Genomic DNA, 7,053 nt, shown 5'->3' on the forward strand with positions numbered 1-7,053 from the left:
TGCCATTTGTGACAACATGGATGGACCTTGAGATAATCATGCTAAGCGAAATAAACCACATAGAAAAAATTGAAAATCACATGATATTACTTATATGTGGGATATAAAGCTAAAAGCAACAAATAAACAGGACAAACAAAGAGACTCATGGACATGGACTATAGACTTGTGGGTGGGGAGGAGTGGGGAGGTAGATAAGGTAAAGAGGGTCAAATATGAGGGTTGGGGTAGTGAGAAGTGAATAAAGGAGATCAAAAATGGTAGCTAAAGGAAACTGGAGTTTGGATGGTAAACACGTAATAAAATGTAAAGATGTCAAATTATAATATATACTTGAAAATTATATAATTGTATTAACCAATATTACCCTAATAAACTGAATTAAAAATTAAATTAAAAATATCCAAAAAAAGATTTTCTTACAAATAATCCTATATGGTAGGTTCAATTATTATCTTATTTCAAAGATGAGGAAACTGCCCAGGTGCATTTACATTGTTCGATTAGCATTTTTCCTTAAATCACAGTGTGAACTGCCAAGATAATGAATCTGAATTACCTTCAGGTAGCTGAAGTAAGAGAATTGCAATCCATGTATCAGAAATGATTGACATGAAAATCTCTTAGCTAAGTAAGAAGTGTGGGTCTTAAAACTGTCTGTGGGGCCTCTCATGGGGCTAAATTCCTCAACTGTAAATAGGAGGGTTTATAACCAGAAAAACAAAACCAAGAAGCATACAAAAAGGTGCTCAACATAACTAACCATCAGGGAAATGTGATTCACATTAGAATATCATCTTATAGCTAATTGAATGACTATTACAAAAAAGGAAGGACAAGTGTTGGCAAGGATGTGGAGAAAAGGGAGCCCATGGTCACTGTTGGCGGGATGAATATTGGTACGACATTACAAGAGACCAAACAAGTAGGGAGGATCCTTAAAAAATTAAAAATTAGCAATTAAAATAGAACTACCATAAATGTATGCTGTACCTTGTGAAATGCTTTGTCTGCATCCATTGCTATGATCATATGATTTTATATTTTATTTTGTTTATGTGGTCTATTGGTTAATTTGAACCACACTGAACCCCTGAAATGAAGCCTACTTGATTGTGTTGTATAATGTTTTTAATGTATTGTATTCCATTTGCAACATTTTGTTCAGGATTTTTACATCTATATCAATCAGAGAAATTAGTTGATTTCTTTTTGTGTGTTATCCTTACCAGATCTTAGTATTCGGGTAATATTGGCCTTAAAGAATGAGTTAGAAAGTATTGCCTGTTCTTATTTGGTAGATTTTACCAATGAAGCCATCTGGTCCTGGAATTTTATTTCTTGGGAGGTTTTTGATGACCGTTTCAATTTTCTCGCTGTTGATTGGTCTATTTAGACTTTCCGGTTCTTCATAATTCGGTCTAGGAAGGTTATAGATTTCTATGAACTTATCGATTTCTTCTAGGTTATTGAATTTGATGGCATAGAGTCTTTCATTGTATTCTTGTATGATCCTTTGTATTTCTGTGGCATTTGTCATAAATTCTTAATAAAATGTGCATGTAGGGAAAGTACTTCAACATAATAAAAGCTATGTATGACAACTTCTCAGATAATATCATACTTAATTGTGAAAAACTCAAAACTTTTCCTGTAAGATCAGGAACAAAAAAAGAATAGTCACTCTCACCACTGTTATTCAAGGTGGTATCCGAAGTCCTAGCCAGAGCAATCGGGTAAAAAGGAGAAATAAAAGGTATACACATTGGAAATGAAGAAGTCACCTTGTCACTTTTTGCAGACAACATGATTTTTTTTAATGTAGAAAACCCTAAAGACTCCACCAAATAAGTATTAGAAACGATTAACAAATATAGTAAATTTGTAGGATACAAAATCAATGTACAATAATCCATTGCATTGCTATACACTAACAATGAAATTTCAGGAAAAAAAAGTAAAAAAGATCAATTCCTTTTGCAACTGCAACAAAAATATGATACCTAGGAATAAACTTAAGAAAAGATGTTGATGACCTATATACTGAAACTATAAGACATTATTAAAATAAATTGAAGATGTGGTACATATATACAGTGGAATATTCCTTATCCATAAGAAAAGATGAAATACTGTTATTTGCAACAACATGGATAGATCTTGATAGTATTATGCTAAGCAAAATAAGTCAGACAGAAAAAGTTGAGAACCATATGATTTCACTGATATAAGGATGTGAAACTGAAAGCAAGAAATTAATAAAACAAACAAAAACTCAACTCGTGGACACAGACAGCAGTTTAGTGGTTAGCAGAAGGAAAGGAGAAGAGGGAAGAGGTAGACAAGGGTAAAGGGGTCAAATAGATGGTGATGGAAGGAGATTTGACTTTAGGTGGTGAACACACAATGCAATATCCAGATAATGTACTGAAGAATAGTATACTTGAAACCTATATAATGTTATTAGTCAGTATCACCACAAAATAATTTAATAAAATAATCAAAAAAATGAAAAAAACCACAAAGAAATGGAAAGATATTCTATGTTCATTGATTAGAAGAATCAACATAGTTAAAATTATTATAACTATGCCATATTACCCAAAGCAACATACGGATTTCATGCAATACCCATTAAAATCTCAATGACATTTGTTTTTACTCTATTTGTTAATTAAATTTATTGGGGTGACAATGGTTAATAAAATTATATAGGTTTCAAGTGTGTAATTCAATAATCCATCATATGTATACTGCACTGTGTATACACCAGCCAAAGTTAAATTTCCTTTCATTACCATATATTTGACCCCCTTTACCCTTATTTACCTCTTCTCCTCCTCTCTGGTAACCACTAAACTGTTGTGCATGAGTCTTTGTTTGTCTTGTTCGTTTGTTGTGTTCAGTTTTATATTTCAGATATAAGTGAAATCGTGTGGTTCTGAACATTTTCTGACTCATTTTCCTTAGCATGATAATATCCATGATATTTGTAATGAAATAGAACAAAAAGCCTTCAGATTTGTATGAAACCATGAAACGCCCAGAATAGCCTAAGCAACCCTATGAAAAAGAACATGGATGGATCTTGATATTATCATGCTAAGCAAAATAAGTTAGACAGAAAAAATTGAGAACTGTATGATTTCACTCATACGTGGGATATAAAACTAAAAGTGAGAAAAGAAAAAGACAAACAAAAACTCATAGACACAGACACGAGTATAGTGGTTACCAGAGGGGAAGGACGGAGGAGAGAGATAGATCAGAGTAATGGAAGCCAACTATATGGTGATGAAAGATTTGACTTTAGGTGGTGAACACAAAATGCAATATACAGATGATGTATTATTGAATTGTACACTTGAAACCTATATAATTTTATTAACCAGTGTCACCCCAATCAATTTAATTCAAAATGTAAAATAAAAAAATAGAACTACCATATGTCCAGCAATTCCATTTCTGGGTATATATATATATGAAGAAAATAAAATTTCTATCCTAAAGAGGTTTCTGCTCTTCCATGTTCATTGCAGTATTATTCACAAGAGCAAAGATATGGAAAGAACTAAAGTATCTGTTAAAAGAAGAAGAGATAAAAGAAATGTTATGTATATATGTATGTATGTATCTATCTATCTATCTATCGATCATCTATCTACCTAAGTATATATCTATGATCTATGTATCTATTATCTATTTCTACCATCTATCTTCAAACACAAAATGAATAAGTATTCAGCCATAAAATGAATGAAACATTGCCATTTGTGACAATATAGATAAACCTGGAGGATATTATGTTTACAGAAATAAGTCAGGCACAATAAGACAAACACAGTATGATCTCATATGTGGAATCTAAGAAAATCTAACTCATAGAATCAGAGAGCTGAACTATGGTTGTAGGTGGCTGGGATAGAGGGAATGGGAAGATGTTGGTCAGAGTACTAACTTTCAGTTATAAGATGAATAATTCTGGAGATCTAAGGTACAGCATGGAAACTATAGTTAATAACACTGTATTGTATACTTGAAATCTGTTAAGAGAGTAGATCATCTTAGGTGTTCTCACCACACAGTCATACACACCACACACACATACAGTAACTATATAAAATGGTGAATTTATTAATTAACTTGATAGTGGTAATCTTTCACAGTGTATATATGTATTAAATCATCATGTTGTATAATAAAAAACCCTTCATGTTTTACCATATATGTACATATATATAATTTTTGTTTATCAATCATACTTCAATAAAGCTTAGAAAAAGAAAAACAATGAATTAGTTTTATCATGCCGTTACAGAATACAGTCTCAAAAAAGCAAAGAACAGTCTCAAACACCAGATATTTTACTAATATTGTATAGGATTGATAAATATAACCCAGAATGACATAACACATTTCAAGTGTTTCTTAAATTTCATTACTGTTTAATCGTGGTCAGATTCTCGGTACACTAATGCCATCTTTGTAGTCATTGATGCTGTATAATTATGTGCATTTAACTAAACCACAGATAACAAAATGTGAAGTACACTAAAGCCAAAAGTAGGAATTATATAATAAATGATTTTAAAGGACAGCCCTCATATGGGAGCACTTATTTCTATGAAGGAGAAAAGAGAAAACCTAAGAGTGATAAAACTCGTGAAAATAACTATCACATAAGAATATTTTCTGATTATAAACATTACACTGAATTTAGAATCTAGATTACACAGTCTTGCCTTCTACAGTGTATTTAAGATATTTTAAATAAAGGAATTATCTAGCATTTGTATAAAATAAGATATATTTGGCCACTTCTTAATTTCTTAAAATCAGAATTATTTTCCTTAAAGAGAGAAAGTAATCCTTATTCTATATTTTTTTCTTAACGAAGTACACTATATTTTCCTATGAGCATGGATTTGTTCTCTCGAATCTTTTTGTTCCTCTGATACTCTTCAGTCAAGTTTCCATAAGTAAGTGTGTATAGAAAGAGGTAAATAACACAAAAACAAATAAGAGAATAGTTCTAAGAAGAAAGTATTTGTCATACTGAGAAATTCTGCTGAAGTTACTGGGGTGTATGATCTCACAAGTCTATATGCTGTGTGGCATTTACTTATTTCCTTTTTCCAACCCTCTTTTCCTTTTCAAAAGGTATCCAAGCTAGATAGAACCATAAATCTAACACGTGTTTCAGAATTCTTCCTCGTGGAACTCTCAGATGATCTGGAACTTCAGCTCTGCTCTTGGGCTCTTTCTGTCCATGTACCTGGGAATCTGCTCATCAGCCTGACCATCAGTTTGGACTCCCACCTCCACACCTCCATGTACTTCTCTCTCCAACCTTTCCATGGCTGACATCTGTTTTATTTCTACCACCATCTGAAAGATGATTGTGGACATCCAAACTCACAGCAGAGTCATCTCCTATGGGGGCTGCTGGGCTCAGATGTCTTTTTTGATCCTTCTTGGATGTATGGATGGTATGCTTCTGACTGCGATGGCCTCTGACCAGTTTGTGGCCATCTGCCACCCTCTGCACTACTCAGTCATCATGAACCCATGCCTGTGCTGCTTCTTAGTTCTGGTGTCATTTTCATCAATTTTTTGATGAAAAACTGCACAAATTAATAGTGTTAAAACTTACCTGCTTGAAAAATGTAAAAATTTCTAATTTCTTCTGCGACCCTTCTCAATTCTTTCATCTTGTCCACTTTGACACCTTCACCAATAACATAGACATGAATTTTGTTGGCTTTATCTCAAGTTTTCTCCATATCTCAGGAATTTTTGTCTCTTACTATAAAATTATTTCCTCCATTTTGAATGTTCCATCAAAAGGTAAAAAGTACAGAGCCTTCTCCAACTGCGGCTCTCATCTGTCAGTTGTTTGCTTATTCTGTAAACAGGCATCAGAGTTTTCTTTGGATCGGCATTGTTGCCTTCCCCCAGGAATGATGTGGTGGCCTCAGTCATGTACACTGTAGTTGCCCCCATGCTGAACCACTTCATTTAAACCTGAAAAACAGAGACATTAAGAGTGCCCTAGGGAGGCTCCACAGCAAAACAGTTGAGTCTTAACATCCGTGTAACAGTTTTTGAAGTGTGGTTGGAAAACCCAGCGAATCCAAACATATAAATTGAATTCTGTGCGCTTGGTCACATTCTTTTTTAGTCTCATGGTTTTCATTCCTCTCCAGGCTTCACATATGAATGTCACTTCCTTTGATTTATCTTTCACTGAAGTGGGAGAACATGCTGGGATCCTTTGTACATCATAATGAATGCATGAGAGATTCTCCTCAACCACTCTGGTATGCAGGTGAAATGCACGACTCTCTTGTTATTTACTTAAACACTACATCCTTTTCCACAATTTGTGCATATGTTCCATATAAACTTTGCATCCATCAAAATTATTTATTCAGGTAATTTTTGAGGATGCAGGTAATTTCTGTGGATTTTATTGAAATCTTTGGGAGAGTTTTATAAATACTGATGACTGGTTCTATTGGAAGAGGTGATGATGAAGGTGTGACTTCCAGTTAACCCAAGAGCTGGACCTGGGGAATCAGAGTCTGTTTGTTCCCCTGTCCTTAGAAAGTTCATTTCACTTGCCTACCCTCAGCTAGATGCTGGGCCAAAGATAGAGCGTGGAGCTTGTAATGTATTGTTGAGACCATCTGGAGGTCATACATGACTGAACTCAGTTAAAGCCTTTTTTATACATAAATTTTTAAGATTTGGTGGGCAGATGTGTAGATCTTGTGTTGTGGCCGCCCAAGACAAGCCTTATATGTACATTCATTAGTTTATCAAAACTGCCCACCTACCAATCTGGAGTGATGTGTTTCTCTCTTTGGTCTCTCTGTGGCCCTCTGTGCATGGAGACTAGTTTCAAATGTCACTCTGGAAGCTCCAGAGATTGCAAACCAACATGGTCTCCCTTGTTAAATATTGACCATATATGCAGGGGTTTATTTCTAGTCTTTTGATTCTGTACCATTGATCTCTGTGTCTACATTGAATCCAGTCCTATGTCCTATT

At 34.1% G+C, this 7,053-nt stretch overlaps 1 pseudogene; it reads left to right on the forward strand.

Moving 5' to 3' along the window:
• Window positions 1–889: 889 nt before the first annotated feature.
• LOC120600558 (putative gustatory receptor clone PTE01) lies at window positions 890–6,087 on the forward strand (annotated as a pseudogene).
• The last annotated feature ends 966 nt before the right edge of the window (window positions 6,088–7,053 follow it).

Source organism: Pteropus medius, unplaced genomic scaffold (genome assembly GCF_902729225.1).
Source record: "Pteropus medius unplaced genomic scaffold, Ma_sr-lr_union100, whole genome shotgun sequence".
Classification (NCBI taxonomy): domain Eukaryota; kingdom Metazoa; phylum Chordata; class Mammalia; order Chiroptera; family Pteropodidae; genus Pteropus; species Pteropus medius.